Source organism: Cavia porcellus, unplaced genomic scaffold, assembly GCF_034190915.1.
Source record: "Cavia porcellus strain 051 isolate PalLab524CR breed Dunkin Hartley unplaced genomic scaffold, mCavPor4.1 scaffold_19, whole genome shotgun sequence".
Taxonomy (NCBI): domain Eukaryota; kingdom Metazoa; phylum Chordata; class Mammalia; order Rodentia; family Caviidae; genus Cavia; species Cavia porcellus.
In genome coordinates, this window is record NW_026947502.1 from 58,554,472 (window position 1) to 58,573,536 (window position 19,065).

The 19,065-nt window shown below is 52.7% G+C and overlaps 1 long non-coding RNA gene across 5 annotated transcripts; it reads right to left on the reverse strand.

Moving 5' to 3' along the window:
• Positions 1 to 1,724: 1,724 nt before the first annotated feature.
• On the reverse strand, positions 1,725 to 18,444 carry LOC134471663 (uncharacterized). Of its 5 annotated transcripts, none has more exons than XR_010041220.1 (3): positions 8,521 to 8,804; positions 3,285 to 3,458; positions 1,725 to 2,825 (listed from the first exon to the last, which is right to left on the reverse strand). It is a non-coding gene; the product is annotated as an uncharacterized LOC134471663 (long non-coding RNA). The 5 variants fall into 5 exon arrangements; XR_010041221.1 differs by lacking the exon at positions 8,521 to 8,804 and adding an exon at positions 3,578 to 3,689; XR_010041219.1 differs by lacking the exon at positions 8,521 to 8,804 and adding an exon at positions 18,306 to 18,444 and having other exon boundaries at positions 1,726 to 2,825.
• Positions 18,445 to 19,065: the final 621 nt, after the last annotated feature.

Sequence of the window (19,065 nt, forward strand, 5' to 3'; positions counted from 1 at the left end):
GGGTTGCAGTGTGCCTTTGCCGCCCAGTGTCTTTCTCAGCTTCTCCACACCCAGCCCTGTGGGTCTAACACTCCCTCTCCTGCCTCATGACCTGGAAGGCAGGAGAAATTGGGCTGACCAAGGACTGACCAAGGCCAAGAAAACAGTGACATGCAGACAGTGTGGCTTCTGCAGCCTGTATTCCCCAAGCTAACCAGGATGCTTTATTTTAAGGAAATTAAACATTTCTGTTCCCTTAATATTCACATATTGAATCCCTAACTCCCTCGCTGATGATCCTGTGGGGCATGAGGTTCAGTGGGGCCGTGGAGGTCCAGCCTTCGTGGTGGGATTAGTGCCCTAGGAAAGAGAGACCAAGCCCTCTCAGTCTTTTTTTTTTTTTTTTTTTTTTTTTTATCGGTACCAGGGATCAAACTCACGACTGCCTGCTTGCAAGGCAGGTGCTTATGCCACTGAGCTAAATCCCCAGCCCCCATACCGAGCCCCCTCTTCCCACTGCTGGAGAGCATGGCTAGGGCAGCTTCTGCAAGCCAGGAGGGGCCCATACTAGGACCCAACTTAGCCAGCACCCTGGTCTTGGACACCCCAGCCTTAGGAAAATGAGAGGTCGAGTCTGCTGATCAGACAAAGACCAACTCAAGTTCAGCTTGCTAGTGTGCCTTGACTGTGTCCAGTGTACTGTCTACGTTCACTTCTCCTTGAAACACGATTGATTTTGCCATGAAAACATACCCAAAAAAGAAATCATCCCCAAGGACAGGGAAGTTAAACGGTGTCTCTACAGTTACAAACCAGAAGATCTCATTACTGGTTAACTTTCGTTTCCCCAGACCCTGCTGGAATGGGATGAACAGGACGTGAGGGAACACTGTCTCAGAAACCATAGGTATGGGACAGCCTGGGCCCCTCCTTCAGACTCTAGGAGCCTGCAGGCATCTCACACTTAACTCGGAGACCTTTACTCGCCTGCCTCTGATGCTCCACTGGTATTTCCGGTCAGCCCCAGTGGCTTTCCCGTCAGCCCCCGATGGCCGCCATCCTTCCTCATGGCCGCTCATCCTGCCAGCTTCCTGGGGCTCTTGTTCCTGCAGCCAGCATAGGCCTGTCTGAGCCAGTCTTTCTTGTGTACTGCTATGATGCTATGATGCGGCCTCAAAGCTGGGCAAAAGTATTGTCCTCAAACTATGGAAACCTCCATTCCCCAAAACTGATTTTGAAGGCTGGAGTACGGCCAGTCACTGGGAACAGGAGGGTGAATAAAGGCTAGTTCTAGACTTCATAGACAGCCAGGGATCCAGGCAGAGTGACAGGTTCCCAAGGTGGGGTCTCCCTTGTGGTGGCTTTTTAAAACGCACCCAGTTACTGGTACAGGCAGAAGGTCACCAGAGGAAAGGCAGGCAGAGAGGGAGAGTATTCCAGGGAAGGGGCAAACTCGAAGCACAGGCAACCTCACCCATCCCTGAGGACAGGTCTCCCCCTGTGAGGCTGCAGAGCGGTCCTGCCCTCATGCAGGGCTCACCAGAACAACAGGAATCACAGTCATGCAGGAAGGGTGCACCCCACAGAGCCTTTCTCAGAGTCCAGAGCAGCTGCTCCAGCAGACTTCCCCGCGATGACAGAAATGCCTACATCTGGGAGGAATCTCGAAGTCACTGGGCACTTGAAATGTGACTGGTGCAAGGGAAGCCTGTGAATTTTTAATTTCAGTTCATTTTTGTGAATTTAAGTAGCTACGTGTGACTAGGGGCTGCCATGTCAGACACAGTACAGGACTCAGTGGGTAACATATGAATTCTAATAATAGAAAATGAAACAAGCATGAGTCCTGTCTCTGCTTTAGGTGCAGAACTGAGAGCCACAGCAGTCAAATAATTTGTCCACGTCACGCACGCAATAGGTGTGAAGCCAAGCCACAAATCCCAGCAGTCTGATGCCAGGAAAAAGAAATGGCCCCTTTGGGGTGCATTCATTCTCTGGGTGCCCAGCTAGAATTAACCCCATCCCAGGTTACAGGGATTTGGAGATAAATGGCACAAGGGGCCCCGGGCTCAGGGAGCACTCAGACTGTCAACAAAGAAAGGGAGAAGGAAGGAAGCCTCAGCAAGGAAGAGCCATCGTGGTGCATTTAGCCCGGGGTGGAGAAACCCCTGCGGTGGGCCACGGCAGAGTGCCGGGGCCTGCAGGAGAGCCCTGACCGTGCCCTAGCCCTCCTCTCCAAGTAACCCCATTTTGTCTACATGGAGGAATGTCTGAGAGGGTGAGGAATGGGCAGCCCAGGCAGGAGAATCAGGTCAGGTCCCCACTCTGTCCAGAGGCTCATGGGATACTCAAGAACCTGAACCCTTTCCTAAACCCCTCTTCACCCAAGTGAACATTGGCTGGCCACCCGGAAGTCTGGCTTCCAGAACTCCCACCCAGCTTTTGTAACAGGCCCACAGCACAGCCAGAGGGCTAAGAATGTGGGGACCCCTATTCAACTCTGCTACAGGGCCCAGAGACCTCAGGAAAGGTTTCCTGGTCTTCTTGAGACTCCGAGTCCTCACATAAAAATGAGATAGTATGTGTATCTAGAGTTGTTAGGAGGATTCAGTGTGACACCGCCAGTACTCTGTAGACATTTAACACATTATTAATGGCTATTCTCAGTCAAAGCTGAGCAGTCCTGTGCCCAGTGCTGTGCCCTGAGCACCAAACAAGAAGATAGCCAGAGATGCAGATGTGTGGCCACATGGCAGGCAGCCCAGGGTTTCCCCAGGGTCAGTCAGTCGCTGGTGTCATATTGGAGGGTTCATTCGCATTCCTGCTCTGGGACTCAGTTTCTCCGCCTGTAAAATGGAGTGCAGAGCTGGACACGGCAATCACACATAAACACCCACGGGGATGGGGCTGCAGTAGACAGGATCAAAGCAGAACTGCTGGGGGTGCCTGCCACTGAATTCCTGCTGATGGCTGCTGCCTGGGGCCTCTGGCTTCTATTCCCAGATACCCTGGTGCTTAGCCGAGGTTGGACTTCACTTGAATCTTCCCAGGTACCACAGCCTAGGTCTTTTTTCTGCATCCATGGGCACCTGCAGGCCAGATGACCTCTCAGAGCCCAGCCCCGAGTGGTTCCGCCCCTAGAGCTGCCTGATAGCGCCCTCCACCCCTGCTGCCACCTTAGCCTGCTGCTGAGAAAGCAACATCTTTCAGGTCCCCTTTTCACTTCCTGCTCTGCCAAATGCGTCATATTCCGACAGGGACTCCAAGGGTGGACCAGCGGGGCTAAACCTCCCAGAACTCCTTACCAAGTGCTTTCTGGAAAGTTTTCTTCACAATTCCTGGAGCCCCTGCCCTTCTTGGTTCTCAGTTCCAGCTGGTGTCGGTGACTCCACTGACCTCATCCCCCTTTGTGGCCACAGAAAGGGCTGGTGGAGTCACTGCTTCAGCCCCTCTGCAGGACAGCAGGTGTGGAAACCCAGCTACGGGGAGGCCAGAGTTTATCAGCACCCATTCTTGCCAAGAATTATTCAAATTACCCTGAGGTTTTCATCATCTCTCAGGTGAGAACACTCAGGGCCCCAAGAGCTAAATGTCCCACCTGCAACCACCCGAGTCCCCGGCAGTCTTGTGGATCCCAGCGGCCAGCCCCATCCCATCTGCTCAGCCCTGTGCCCTCGAGGCTTCCCAGCCAGGATGCACTGCAGCGTCTGTGCATGGCCAGTCTAGCCCCAGCCCTTCCCACCAGCATCATATTTCACTCCTCCTGAGGCATGCTGTGTGCCTGCAGGCCTCTGCACCTTCTGTTTCCTTCCTTCCGTTCTCTGCTTGCTGGCACCAAGTGAGCAGAGGGGAGCACCCTGCTGGCGTCTCTCCTGTGAGGCCATCCCATGCTGGGGATGACCTATGTCTATGTGGTTTATGTTTCATCGCTGCATGACTCAGAAAACACACATTACTCGCTGTGTGTGTATGTCTCCCCTGAGACTAGGCACAGCCTGAGGTCAGGGCTGGGCAGCCTTGGCTGGGCAGACTTGGCTGGGCAGATTCACCCAGCCCCATCATACAGGTGGTCAGTGCAAGGTGTTCTCAGTGACCTGCACCAAGCCTGCTCCATCTTGAACTCCTTCAGTCATGTGATCTAACATTGCAGTTAGAAAGTCTGGTGTCACCTTACATGAGTTTGCAACAATTGTCAAAGCCAAGTGCCACAGTCTGGGCAGCCTAAGCAACAGAGACTTGTGCTCCCATGATCCTGGAAGCTGGAAGCTCATGATCAAGGCATCATCAGGTTTGATGTCCTCTAAGTCTGTGATGCATGAGGCACAGGTAGAGAAGTCTGGGAAGTAGTTGACTGGGTGTCCTGGTGGTCAGGAGAGAATCTTAGCCAGAGAGAGCAGTCCAACCAACGTCCACCAGCATCCTGGGATGAAGATGCAGACCAAAGAAAAGGAGAGGAGGCTCAAAGCAGAAGTGAACTCAGAGCAGAAGGAGAATCCTAGCAGAACATTTTCCCCTGGTTAGTTGTGTCGCTACGGAAGCCCCTCTTCTAGGGCTTTCTAAGATCAGGTATCTGCTTGCTCTTCAGGCCCAATGCTGATCATGGTTCCCTGGCACACTGCCTGGAGGAGTGCAACGCATGCCTTTTGGGTTTCCTTAGTTCTCCCACACTTTGGGAAATAGTGTCTTGGTGAAAATCTCCTTACTTACAAGAATAGTTAAAAGGATGGATGGATGGATGGATGGATGGATGGATGGATGGGTAGGTGGATGGATGGGTGGATAAATGGATGGATGGATGGGTAGTATGGACAGATGAGTGGGTGGATAGATGGATGGATGGGTGGATGGATGGATGAATGGGTGGATGGATGGGTGGGTAGGTAGATGGATGGATGGGTAGGTAGATGGACAAATGGATAGATGGACGGATAAATGGATCAACAGATGGACAGATGGATGGATGGATGGATGGATGGATGGATGGATGGATGGATGCTATGTTCCCCGAGCATGCAGTGAGCTGCCTTCCTAGAAGTGACAGGGGTACTCCCTGGACAGGGACCCTGGCAGGTTGTATGCAGTGTCATGGAAAGCACGCAGGGCTTAGTCATCCCCATTCCTTCTGAGTTCTTGAGAAAGAAGCACAGCCTGTCTGACTTGGCCAGGAACAAGCCCAGGCTCCTCCCAGTCTTGTTGTCCCACAGAAGGGGCAGTGTCTGTCCACCTGCTATTCGGCCACAGTTTCCTAGCTGACTGGTGTTCACTAAAGGACAGTGAGGTGCCTTGCCACTGTACCTGTCTGTGTCCATAGCGTGACAAAATATAGGAGCCTTGTTTCTTGTACTTAACCGTCACCAACCTCCCTCTCTCACACCTGCCCTGGGCTCAGCCAAGCTGAAGGCAACTCTTGTGTGAGATGGTACCTGTCCTATTTCTGGAGGCTCCACAAGGAGCCTGTTTGCTCCTGCCCAACCTCCCCGCGCCTTCGACACCAAGGCCTGTCACTCCAGGGTGGGTCACCCCAGCCATGGGGCCAGCTAGAGCAGCCTCAGCAGCAGAAAGGAGAGCTATGTGTAGCTGGCCACAAAGCTGACACTTGCAGAGCATAGGTGGAGATTTAAACACTGCTCTGCATGGCACTCCATCAGTTCAGCAGTCTCAGCAAGCAAGGCACAGCCACACACTTCTGGCGCTGATCTGAAACTGGGAACCTAGGAAGAATCTGTCTCCAGAGTAAGTCAGCATCTTCAGGTACAAATCTCTTTCTTGGCAAAAGGAGATGCGGGCATGAGCCAGGACAGCAGAAGCAATGAACACTGTCTCTCCGATATGTGCTAGGAGTGTTCTTTTACTTGATTCCTACAATGCTTATAGCTGTATTTCATGGATGATCACTCTAAAGCTGAGGACAACCAGTGCCTGCCTGGAGGGTCAGTGATGGAGCACAGAGCTATGGCTTAACCCAGGGCTCTGATGGCAGGACAGGCCCTCGTACACACTCCTGCTTCATCTCCTGACAATTCACAAGCCTCAGGGGCAGGTGCCACTATCTCCACCTATGATGCAGATGAGAAAATGAAGACTCATGCAAGATAGAATGAGCTGCCTGAGACTGCTCTGTAACTGCGAGGTCCAAGGATGGGTGAGATCCAACACAGACCTCTGACTGAGACCTGGTGTACCAGGCAGGAAAGAGGGGTTGGGGAATGGAAAGCTTTCCCTACCCTTGGGATTGTGTCACAGTTTCTGTGGCCTTTTCACACACACACACACACACACACACACACCACTCCTGGTCATAGGTACAATGATCCTTCCCTATACAGCCTCAGTACCCAGTAGTGACCACACAGGGTGAGGCTCTGGTTGGTGAGAAAGGTGGGCAAGGGTAGGGTAGGGTAGTGGACCCATGCACAGGCCAATGCACTGAATCGTGTGTGTCCTGGGGAAAAAGGGAGAGGGAGTGACACTCTAGCCCCCCGACAGCCTCCTTGCTCCACTCAGCCCTGGCCTGGTTCCTAAGCCAGCCAAGGCTTGGCTGGGCTTCTTGGAAAGTGAGTCGCTCACCAGTACATAGAAAACAAGGTGGCTTTCTTGTTTTCTGGACCCAAGAGGAGCTCGTCCTCATGTGATTCTGCCCTTGGTTTCTCAAGCAGTGGAAGTTCTAGAAACCTGCCTTTTGAGACTTCAAGACCTGTGCATCCCTGGGTCGTCGAAATAGTAATCACATGCTCAGGGCTGTCTGCACAGGTGCTGCTTACACAGACAGTGCCCCGTCCTTCTTCTCCCACCTTCAAGGACAAAAGCTGGTGCCTTGGTGTCCCTCATCCCACCACAAACTGACACTCCGAGGGGCCTGGTCCCAGGAGAATCACCACAGAGAGAACTAGAATAAACCCAGAGGCTTCTTGCACTGTCTCGCTGTGCACCATGGTATGTGACAGATAGGGGCAGAGGGATATGGATCCCACTTCTGATGCCACCAGAGTGCTGTGGCTTTCACCTGTCTGTGCCTCAGTTGCCTCGTTTTTTGGATAATGGTGATCGTCATGGACGTTGGGTCCTGACACGGCAAAGTCTCCGGACCACCTCACACCGGACCCAGTCCCACCCCCTGCTCCAAATGTGTGACCCTAGAGTCTCCCTCAGCCCCAGCCCTGTACAGGGTCAGCACCTGCAGCACCCTAGCTCCTGCCTCTGTCCACGTTGCTGATTCCAGTTTTCAGGAGTCTTCCCTCGAGCGAGTGGAGATTTCTAGGCCCCAATTCCAGAAGACCTGGCTGAACCCAGCTCAGCACAAAGGTCCTTTAGGGGGATCTCAGATGCCAGCTACAGCTATAAATAGTTATGATCTTTCGTTCCATCTGTAATTTTTCATAAGCTTCTCGTAAAGACAAAGGAAAATCTTGGAACAGGTGCTCCCAGCGTCCACAGAGCCCTCCGGGTTTCAAGTGTGAAGACACAGAGGAAGGGCACTGAGAACCTGTAATTCAGATCCACCCCCAGATGCAGCAAGACGAAGGCCAGAGGAGACTGCAAACTCAGGTCAAAGAGCACCAATAACTCTCCTCCATCCCAGTGGTGTCCTGGGTGACCTGGCAGCAGCGTGGATCCCAGTGTCTCCTCCAGAAGAGGGCACTGGACACGGCATCCAGGAGACTTTTCTTTCGCTTCCCTGGAGCCCAGAAACCAGGAGAACCCGTGACTTACGGACTATTTTATGAAGTCATGAGCCTGATTTGAGAAACACTAAGACCTCCAATATTGGCATAGTCAGAGAGCTCTGTACCAGGCAGGTGCCATGACCACACCCTGCCCCCCCCACACACACACATCCTGGGTCAGAATTTCCCAGGGCTGTTCCAAGCGCATCTGTTCCCGAGAAGGGCGGAGCCCGTGTGCAGCAGGAGCTGGAACCACCAAATCTAAAATTAGCCACAGGAAATGAATACCCACACCTACTAGGTGCCAAGTAGTGTTACTATGGCCAGCCTCACCTCAGCACAGGGCTAGGGAGTACTCTCTGCTCTTCCTTAGAGGAGGAAGTGAAGGAGGGTGTGCTTAGAGAGAGCGGGGCTTCCTGCGCCACACAGCTGTTTGCAGGCGAACTGGGCTGGAACCCCGGGCTTTGTGACTTCAGAGCCTTCCCTCTGCCCCTCGATACCCACCCTCCCGCGTGAGAGGTCCCCTGTGGGCTGGCACATTCCAAGGACATGGGATGGCAGAGATTCACACCTCCTCTGGGAGCTGGCACTGGGGACCCTCTGCTCCAACCCAGGGCTGCTGGAGGAGAAGGAGGCAGGACCCAAAGGGCAGTGCAAGCCCAGTGAGGGCTCCCAGGGAAGGACCAAGGAGTGCATCTCAGAGGAGATGCCTTTGAGCTGGCTCCTGAAGGACACCGTGGCACTCCGCCTGTCACCTGGCCATCCCTGGGTTTGCTTTGCATCCTGAGGTCCTAAGAATGGATGCTCAAGGTCTGCAGTGCACTCCTCAGCAATGCCTCCTTCCTCCTCCCCCAGGTGCTCAGCTCACTCCACTGACCTTGGCTCCAGTCACCTGCTGCTCAGAGTGCCCTTCGTGGCCAGGCCTTCCTGGGCACCCAGGAAGTGAGGGTTCTTCAGGCTGAGCTCAGGGAGAAGGGAGGGAGGTGGGTCCCACCCAGGCCGGGGGACAACGGAGTACACTCCAGAGCCACAATGAGTCACAGCGCACAGCCCCTGAGAAGTGGGAGTGACAAGACCACTTCCCTGGGAAGGCGGGGAGAGAGATAAGATAAGAGGAGAAAGTGCTTTGAGCTCCACAGAAGAAAGAAGCCACAAACAGACCCAAGGTGTTATTACCGCTTCATTAAGGGCTTCAATTACAGGGACCCACATCTGACTCCATGACGATCATTAACATGTCCTGCAGCCCACACAGGGTTGTATTTTTAATGTAATTTCATTTTTATTATTACCAGATAAGACCTGAAATTCTACCTAAATCATTCTGGCATTCCAGCGCTCCTCCCTGGGCTGGGTGGGGTCTTTTCCTTCCCACAGGACCATGACAAGGGCCGGCTGGGGAAAGAGGCTGTGTTGACCGCCCAGCTCCGTGATCCTCCACGCAGAGCTTTGGAACCAAGCCTCTGCTCTGATTCCATCATCCTTGTCACCCACGCCTCTTCTTCCCTCTTGCGTGCACCACTTCTGCCCTGCTAGAAGAACTGAGTGACCTGCTCTGGGGATGAGGCGTGGGGAAACACAGAATACGGAGATGAGGTCCGTGCTTTCAAACAGATAAGCATGGACTACTCAACGCCCATTCATTCCTTCCTAGCATTTTACCATGTGCTGAGGACACCGAGCAGCAAGATGAGCTGCACCTGTGGCTGTTCCCAGGAGGACACACCTGCAATGAGAGGTGATTCCCAACAATCACCGAAGTTCACAGCCCTGTGTGCTATGATACAGAAGTGCCCTGGAGCCTGGGGTTACTCAAAGATGGGAAAATCCTCAGTTCCCAGGAAAACCCAGGAGCTGGCCCGGGGGAACACAGGGAGGGAGAGTACCACAGGCAGAGAGGGCAGTGTGGGCGGAAGAAATGACATGCATAAGGCAGGAGAGGGCTCCAAGGTGCCAAGGAAGGGAGCCACGAGGAGAAATAGAGATGGGGGCTGAGCAGCGCCTCAGGGGTATCTTATAACACACTTCTTGTTCTGTGACTATAACAACAGGCAAGAGCCATTGTAACCCCGCAGCCCCACGTAACCCTCACCTCACACAGGTGGTACACAGGTGTGCCGTGCATTACCCCCTCTCCATAGAGGAGGACACTGGGCTCTGGGGGCCCAGATGCCCAAGAGGTGGGCCTGGAGGAGCCCTGGCTCTTAATGCCAAACACAGGGTTCGTTTTCAGGCAGATTCTAGGTAGATGAATGTGCAGTGGGTTCCTCCAGGTAATTGGGTGGAGAAACTGGGGGAGCAGCAGAGGCACTGAACACAGATCAGGGGGAGACAGGTACAGCTCCAGAGCAGAGAGCTGGTGGGAGCAGGCAGGGCTCCTCCAGGCTCCTGGAGTCAGCAAAAGATAGTTCTGACGGGCAGGACCCCTCCGGCTGCAGCACCGTCCCTTCCTCCAATATCGGGACAGTGACTCTCCACTGAGGAGTCTCCATCCTCCCACCCAGCTATGGTCTGTGTCTAGGTGTCCCCCCAGAGTCTCATGCACTTTTAAATGGGACTTTTGGGGAAGCAGCTGGATCTAGAGCTTGTGACTGATTCCTGATTCAGTGCTAGGATGGGGAGCGCTGGGATAAAGGATGGGTACTGGATCAGTACAGGACTGGACCTGCCCTAATGTCATAGACCGGATACAATGCAAGGGACAGAAGGAGGCTTGTCTCTTCTCCCCCTGCGTTCTTTTGCTGTCTTCTGCCACACAAACTGTTTCTTCTCTGAGATGCCCCTCTGCCAGGCCACCCTGCCTTGGAGCCAGCTGATTACAGACTAAAACATCTACAAACTATAAGCCAAATAAGCCTTTACTCCCTAAGTTTTAGAATCAAGTATTTTGTCTCGGCGATGGGAAAAGTACCCAGGATATACCCCAACAGGGTTGGAGGGGCCGACCCTCTCTCCTTTGCCATCCATCACCCCTCACACACCCTGGCCATTTGTGGGCACATATCCAGCCAATCAAAACCTTCCATCTACCTGTGGGCAAGTGACCAATGCATGGCCAATCAGAACTATCCACCCATCTCTGGACACATGACCAAAGTCTGGGTAATGAGAATCTTCCATCTATCTGAAGCCTACCTGACCCAATTCTGAAAATTCAGTCAAAACTTCTAGGAAAACATCCTTTTCTGCTGTGTGAGCTAAAATGCTGATGTAGGCCCACAGCTTCTGAGAGCACCTCCTGGAAAAACCAGCTGAGAATGAAGGTTATATGGAGAAATTAAAAGCTACCCTATCCCTGGACCTCACAGTTATAAGAACTGGTAAGCTCCCTTTCATGAACAAGCTTTCTAACATTTGCTACAGAAGCAATCCTGACTCGCCTGGGTCCAAATGTTCCCTTTGCTATGTGGGCTGTTAGAACCCAGCACAGGAGTGATTTTCTGAGGGCGCAGAGCACCACAGGTCCTCCTCCTGCAGAGCTCTGTCCACTGATGCCATGAGTCATCCTGGGCCACTAGAGTGAAAGACAAGAGCCCTGCTCTGAGCCAGGAGCTTGGACCACTCCTTGTCCAAACACGGTATCCCTCAAACTCCAGCCTGCTCAGTTTTTAATATAGACACAGTTGTGTACACATAATTGTTCACATTGGTAGATGCCTGTAATCCTAGCACTTGGGAAATAGAGACAGGAGGATTGCAAGTCCAAGGTCATCTTAAACTATATACCAAAACCCTGTCTCAAAATAAAATAAAATAATTAATGTTCATATTACTATCAAGTGGAAATACAGTGTCATTTGCCATAAAAATCAAGCAAGCAAAATACGTCTTGTGCGCACATGATCAAGGCCAGATTCCTTTGCCTCAAGCTTGTCCTTCTGCCGTTAAGAAGAAGCAATTAGAGTGCTAAAGATATACCAGTACCAAAGAATTGGGGCCTCACCCAAGATACTCTGGGAGAACAGGACAGCACGCCTGCCACCACTGTGGGGAGCACTGGGTACTCCAAGCTCCCAGTGCACCCCCTGGGTCCTCCAGAGCCAGTGAGGAGCAGTCTTAGGGAAGCACCATTAAACTGTGACTGGAACACATGGCCTCCTTCTCTTCAGCAGGCACTGGTTGCTCTGCGCTCTGTGCTCTGTGCTCGGGTCACACCTTCCCTGAGCTCTTTCCGGGGCTGTCTCCAGCCTCCCTCAACTCCTGTGCGTTTCTCCTGGGCGCCCTCCTTCAACAAATGAGTCACACAGGGAGCCCCGCTCAGATGCTGTTTCCAAAGGGAAAGCAGAGTCCACACACAAGGGGCTTCGAGCAGAGGGATGACAGGGCAGGTAGGAGAGGTGAGAGGAAGCCTGGGTGTGTGGGCACCTCTGCACCCAGGCCTCGGCCCTCACAGACACTGGGGGAACTATTGTTCTCTTCGGAAATGAAGAAACTAAAGCTGAGAGCAGTTGATAATTTGCCCAACGTAACAAACGCCAGCGTCAGGCTTCAAACCCAGACCTGTCTGACTTGAGGCAGAGTTCTTGGCTACCACACTCTCATGCCTGTCTGGAACGTCATGTATGGAAAGATGGCACAATGCTAGCAGAGGTGTCAGTGTGGGCCTCAACTGGGTCCCAGCCCTGCCTCTGCTCCTAAACACTGTGACAACTGTGGAGTTACTTAACTTCTCTGAAGACCTCAGTGGAGCGATCCCTGACCAGTAGAAAACCTTCGTGATCCACTCCACTTTCCAAAGTCCCCACTCTGGACACTGGAGGCTTCTGGGGGGCATTTTAGATCCAAACCTCAACAGGCAAATTTTATTTTCACTTCTGTTTCCCCAGTGATCACATTCACGGAGAGCACAGAGGGCATGGTTTCCTGTGTGCACACTGGGGCCAGCATAGGCAGGCAGAAAATAAAACTGAAGTGATGAAACAGTGATTTCTGTCATTCCAGCCTCCCAGTGCTCCCTTCAAACGTGGGGAACTCTACTCCTGTAGGAGCAGACATCTCTGCAAGCACTCTCACCTCACACCATTGCAGTGCTCCCGGAAGGGCGAGTGAGACCAAAAAACCCTGCATAGCTGGCTAAAGAGAACAGAACCCAGGCGAGGAAAGCAGAGAGGAAAAGAATGTCTTCCCGGGGATCAGGTAAGATCCCTGACATCCACACAGACTCACGTTTGTGAAGCGCTATCACTCCCAGTGGTCCCCGGGTCTGCGTCTCCTGCACCGTGACCTCTGTCAATGGGAGGCCAACCTGACCCGCCGCTTAGGCCAAGTCCTGGCCATGGATTCAAGCCTCCTTCTCCTTCACTTCCCTCCCAGAGGTCCCTGTGCTGAACATTGCCCCCGCACTTGCGGCTTACACCGATTGCGCCCGAATTCAGTCAGCAGCATCTCTTGCTTAGACTACTTCACATGAAGTCCCAAATCCTTGCTGCGGCTCAGAGGCCACACCCTACTCCCCGTCTTCCCACCCTTCTGTCCCCTTGTTCTCCCCTCCTGCCCCACCCTGGATTCCCACACTCCTGCTGCACAGGACTTCAAGGCTCCTTTCCGCACTTGGAAATCCACGCAGGGAACACTTCTTGCTGTCCCCACCACCCTGTGATGCATTTTCACTCTGACTCCCCTGCACCGTAGGGTTCCCCTGCCTTTGGGCCCCGCCTGCCCCACACTGTACGGCTCCCAGTCCTGCTCCTGCTAATGCTTTTCCATCTTGCAGTATTTGTTCATTACCTGGCCTCTGCCTGGCACAGAGCAGCGGCTATGAAACGCGTGAATGGATGAGTAAACAGGAGAGAGAAGAGCAGTGCGGGCAGGTACAGGTCCTGCGCGGCACCTTTGCCTCCCTGCTGCCCTTTCCTGGGCCGACGTCCACTCTCCTTATGCACAGGGCTCCCTTGTCCCACTTGCCCCCAGAAGGCCTCCCTGGCATGTGAACACAAGGTGGCATTCCTCTTTGGGGAGCAGGAGACAGACGTGCTGCCAAAGGCACCTCACATTGCTCCAGGAACCCCCTGCACCCTGTGCTCACACTTACCCTGCATGTATAAATCTTGCCTCCCCTGCTGGAAGACAGCAAGCCAAGGTCGGAACTGTTACACATGGCAGTGGGTGCCAGAGAGGGTAGAGGGGGCCACATGCTTGAACGTGAGCTCAGTGACCAGAGCACTGATTCACAGAGGAAGGTTTTGCACATGATGTAGCCTCACGTCAGTGCAGCCCAAGTGCCTGTCCTGGTATGCGTCTACTGGGCAGTGCCTATGAACAGACTCCGGGTTAGGAGGGATAGGAAAGGGAGAATGTGCATGCACTCTGGTCCCCGCCTGCTAAGAGTCCTGTTGCAACACAAGACTGAATCGTGAGTAATCACCACCTCGGACTATCAGTTGAGAGCTCTGGAGAGTCTCACCTCCGGATTCCACGTCTCTGTATTGAACAATCCCAAAGTCTGCCCCATGCCCACGAGGCACCTGGCACCCAGCTCCTTCTCACTCAGTAGGCTGTGCTCCTTCCCACATCACCCTCCTGCCAGGGCGCCTCTTCCCACCTTTCTGCTAGTCTCCTCCAGCGAGGCGTGTGCGCACATCAGTGTGCTGCAGTGAACTCGCCCCAGACAAAGTACATGTTGCTAAAGCCACTCCTGGGCTCTCTGGGGAATATGCTGTCCCACAGCCCGGAAACTGTTTATGAAGCTTGAAATCAACTGCCTGCTGCTAATAAACTCATCCCATTGGGCAATGTGGTCAAACAGCCAGGGAGCGAGTGACTGCTGGACCCCGGAGTCCAAGGGTCCCCATGACAACTTTCAAGAACCTTTAACGGTGAAGGCCAAGGTGCTTTAGATACATGTGGACACAGAGCTGTCCCTGATACCACTGAAAAGTGGATGAGTTGGGAAAGGCGACTCTGTCGGCACGCTTTGGGACTGAGAAACAGGAGTTGCCAAAGTCTTTCAGATTCCACCACCCCCACCTTGAGTTGCTGGGATGTTGAAATGTTCTGAAGAATTTGAATTGCCTACATGGGTGAGACTAGCTGAAACCTATCACCCCAGCCGACCTCCCAGGTGGCCACTCAGGTCCACGGCTGGACTACTCTAGCCCCTCAAGCACCTGAGAGATCGGAGCAGGGGTCCCCACGAAACAAAGCCTCCATGCTGCCAGAATCAAGCAGAGTTACTTCACTTATTAGCTGGCGAATGAAATGCCAGGTGGAAACAAAGTGTTGAAATTCAGAAATAGATGCATCTCCACCCCGAGGCCTGATGAAACATTTGGAAGAGACCTTCACGGGCTTTGGCTCATGTCTGGGAGTACGAGGGAGGTGGGCGCTGGGTGGGGGAAGTCCAGCAGCAGGGGCATGCCTGAAGTCCAAGAGGCACAGTCCAGGTGAGGAGGTGCCCCTGGGGGTCAGTGCAGCTGCTGACCACAGCTGATCCAGGCCAAGAGATTCAGCTCTTAGTGGTCTTCCAGGGAGTCTTCTGGTTGACTGTTTGAACTCATGTCTGGTAGTGCTAAAATTTTCCTAAAACAGCACAGCCAGCAAAGGATAAGAAGATAGATCTGGCCACTGAATGAAGAAGAAAAGAAGAAAAGGGAGGAAGGCAAAAAAGAAAAGAAGGGAGGAATGGAGAGACAGAAGGAGAATGAAATCTTTGAGACTGTGTTGTCAGTAATGCTGTTTCGAAGAGTTCAGAGGTTCCAGTGGTTTGAACACAGTTTCCCCCAAAGAACAGAGTGTGTGTGTGTGTGTGTGTGTGTGTGTGTGTGTGTGTGTGTAAGCACTGTGTATTGGCATGGGTGTGGTAGAGTGCCACATGTGTGCATGTGCACTTGGGGGTGTATCTGTGCATGTCCAGCTGGATGTGATATAGTGTGTGCATATGACGTGTGAGTGTGCACATCTGTTTCTGCTTATGCGCATACACACATGTGAGTGTGGGTGTGTTTGTTGGCATGTGCATGCCAGTCTGTGCTAGTGCAGCATCCTGGAATAAACACAAGCCTGGAATAAGCCTCAGAGAGGTGAGAGTGTGTCCTGATGGGCCACACACTGGCTCTGTGACCTTGAGAAGGGCCTCTCCCCATGCTGGCCTCATGTTCTAGTCCCTAGGACAAAGCCTAACATGTTATAATCATTAAATACATGATTGTCATTTGGGGGTAATGCTGCCTTCTTCTCAGAGGTGAGGAGATGACAGATTGAGAAGCCTATGCAAAAGTACTTTCTAGGGGTTTGAAACCAAGTAGAAACTCTATTGCTACCAGCTCTTCCCTCCCCAGCATCAGCTCCTCTGACAGGAGCTCAGTAAGGGACCCAATGTATAAGTCCACTTGCCTTTTGCACCTCTCTTCCTTGGGCTGGGCAGGTACCACTCGGTACCCTTGGCCAATTTCTGAGCCAGTTCCCAGGGACTTCTGAGTTCCCCTTACATTACATATTAGCCAAGCTTCTTCTCCTCGCTCTGTCAAAGGTTGGCAGCAGTTCATTCACAAGAATTAAATGCAAGATTGAATTTTAAAGATTGAAAATCTGGGGCCAAGTTTGCAGGAAGCCTGGTGAGTGAGCTGATGCCCTGACCTGGTGGCATGCTTGTGGCTCAGAATTCTGCACAAGAGGAATTACTCTCCTGGGAGAAGTTGAAGCTAAGTCCCAGAGCCACAGTGGTTATTCCAGGCCACCAGAGCTGCTTTCAAATCCAACAAGGGATCTTTAAAATCAGAGTGGTAAAATCTCCTCACCCTGCCAGGAAAAGTGAGGTCTCAAAGTTCTAAACCCACCAACACCTCAAAATCTCGGGCCAGTCAGCCCCAACTGAGTATTTGTGGATGGCGCTAGCACCGTGTGGTAATCATAAAACTAGTCAGGTGGCATTGGAACAGTGCCTCTGAGGTATTTCACAAACACAGGGAACAAACACATTTGGTGTCGCAATCCTGGCCACCCGTAGCTGCTGCGTTGGCTGTTTCTGAGAATGATCTGAGGATGAGGCGTTCGAGGGCTCCAGGCTCTGGGAGGCCTGGGTGGGCAGCCATCTTGGAGACCATCACCCTGAGGAGACAGAGCCCTTCAGCCCCGCTCCCTGAGTGCTGCCCTCAGAGAGACCTGCTCCTCCAAGTAGTGAGGAGCTGCACTCAACCTCAGGGAGACACTTGAGATCTTCACAGTCATCTTGTCCCACTACTGCTCTTGACAGACTCATGGTTCGGGCAACAGCTTCCCAGGGAGATCCCAGACACGCCTGTTCTTCACCACCTCCCTGCCCAGAAAACACACTAACTCCTCCCTTCAAAAGAACTCTTCATCTTGTAATCCTCCAACAGAAGCTCATGAAGACTGAGCCTCCCTCACTGAGCATTTCTCAGTGTCCTCTGGGCCGAGTCGTCTAACTGGTAGGAGGTGTCCTCAGACTGAGAGCCCAGTCAAGGTGCATTCCAACTCCGTCTCCAATCCATCTCTTCAGTACCCACCTGTATTCAAGCAGAAAGTCAGAATCTCCTTCGAAGGCATCTTCCCTACCCAAGAAATCATCTCAAAGCCCCATAGGAGGCCAAGAGGAAAAGAAGAATGAGTCCCCTCTAGACACCAGGCCTGGAGGAACCAGCATCTGTCTTGTTTACCACTATCATTCTGTCCGCCATGATTCCCTCTGTCAGGAACTCTCACTGCCACCCAGGATCACCGCAAAGTTTATTCCCACATAGTATCTTGGATACAGAGGAACTGCAAATCCAGGTTTCTGACTGCAGCCAGGGGCTCCCTGTGGATCTGTGCAAGTGCAGTTCCTTCGTTCCTTTCTCCTGCTCAGCTGTTTCCCAAGGCACAATGGGATATCAGGTGTTCGCAAACACTAACAGCCATCACTCGCCAATTCCTTTCTCGCTGCCCCACGGCCGCTCTGGGGAGAACCTTGTCCCCTTTACATCTGCAGATGAGAAATGCTATTCTATAACCCTATATTCCTGAGAGAAGCGGGTGCTTACTTGTCCTGGGCCTGCCCTTCTGGGGAAGCGGCCTTCTCCCACCTGCACCTGAAATGTACCTGGAAACCTCCTCATGGGCATCTCTAGCAGGGTGCCTTGTGCTAGGGCACCTGCAACATTTGCAGTACCTTCCGTGGCCGCATACTGCCCACAGGCATAGCCCGAGGACAGTGGTTGAGAAGGACCTGCTGTCTGCCAGGCGCTCTGACACCAGGGATCCCATTTAACCCCATCAACGATGAAAGCAGAGAAAGGAGGCTCAGAATGCTGAGAAAGCTACCAACTGAAGGAGGCTGAGCCTTCTCTCTCCTTTCCCCGCCCAGGAGAATCACAGCACGTTCTCTCGAGCCCCGGTAGTTTGCTGCCCTGAACAGGCGAAGCAAGCGGCCTCACAGAGACACAGGAGTCGTGAAACGACAGCCTGTGACTCACAGGAGGTGCTGTGTGAACAGCTGTGAAAGAGGTCAGGGGTGTGGGCCTCACCATGCCCAGATCTGGGAAGGCGCAGCAGGGCACAAAGGCTGATCCCAGACCAAGGCCTCCATGCAGAGCTCACCAGGAAACAAAGGCTCACTTCTCCACCAGGAAACAAAGGCTCACTTCTCCACCCTCTGACCCAGCACTGGAAGAGCACTAAATTGTCAAAAACCTAGAGAAAGAAAGAAATCTAAGAAAAAGAACACACCTCTTCTGCATGAAGCAGCCCAGGAATCTTCCCCAAGCAGAGTCCTCCAGCCGAGCTGAGCCGTTCGAGTGGACACAGCCAGGTGACAACTGAATTCGCTGCTGTTGACCCCATATTCAATGTTAGGCACAACCTGAACCCTTCTCAGAAATATCACCTCATTTGGTTGGCTGCCAACAGATCTGTAATGACAGTAATGACAAACCAGCAACCCCCAAAGCCCGAATTCAACCCCACACAGATCTGGTATTCATCCGCCTAATCAGAGGTAAGAAGGAGAGAAGGGTTTGCTTCCTTTGAGGCAGAGGACTCCCCTCCAGGGGGTGCCACACAGGCTGGGGAGGAGAACACCACCCATCCTGCCCAAGAGGGCACGACCCTGCCCACAGTTAACAGCAGCACAAACTCTAACGAGATAAGATACTCCGCTCAGAAGAGCAATTAAAGACAGAAGCAATCGAGGCTGTTTGCTCCAAAGGTCCTCAGGTGTGCTCACGGAAAGAGGGAAATAATGACAGGACTCAGCTTCCCGGCAGAAACAGCCAGGGCTTAAGATGAGCAAGGCATCCGCTCACGTTAAGTTTCACCCAAATATTCCAGTAATTAAAGAGAATACCCATCGATTCTGGATCAGGAGCCGTGTTGTTCTAGATGCTTCTATGTATGTGAAGCCATCAGATCCACACAACTCTATATAAGTATTCTTATCTTCTCTATTTGGTCAAAAAGGAAACTGAGGCATGCAGAGTCTCTTTCCCAA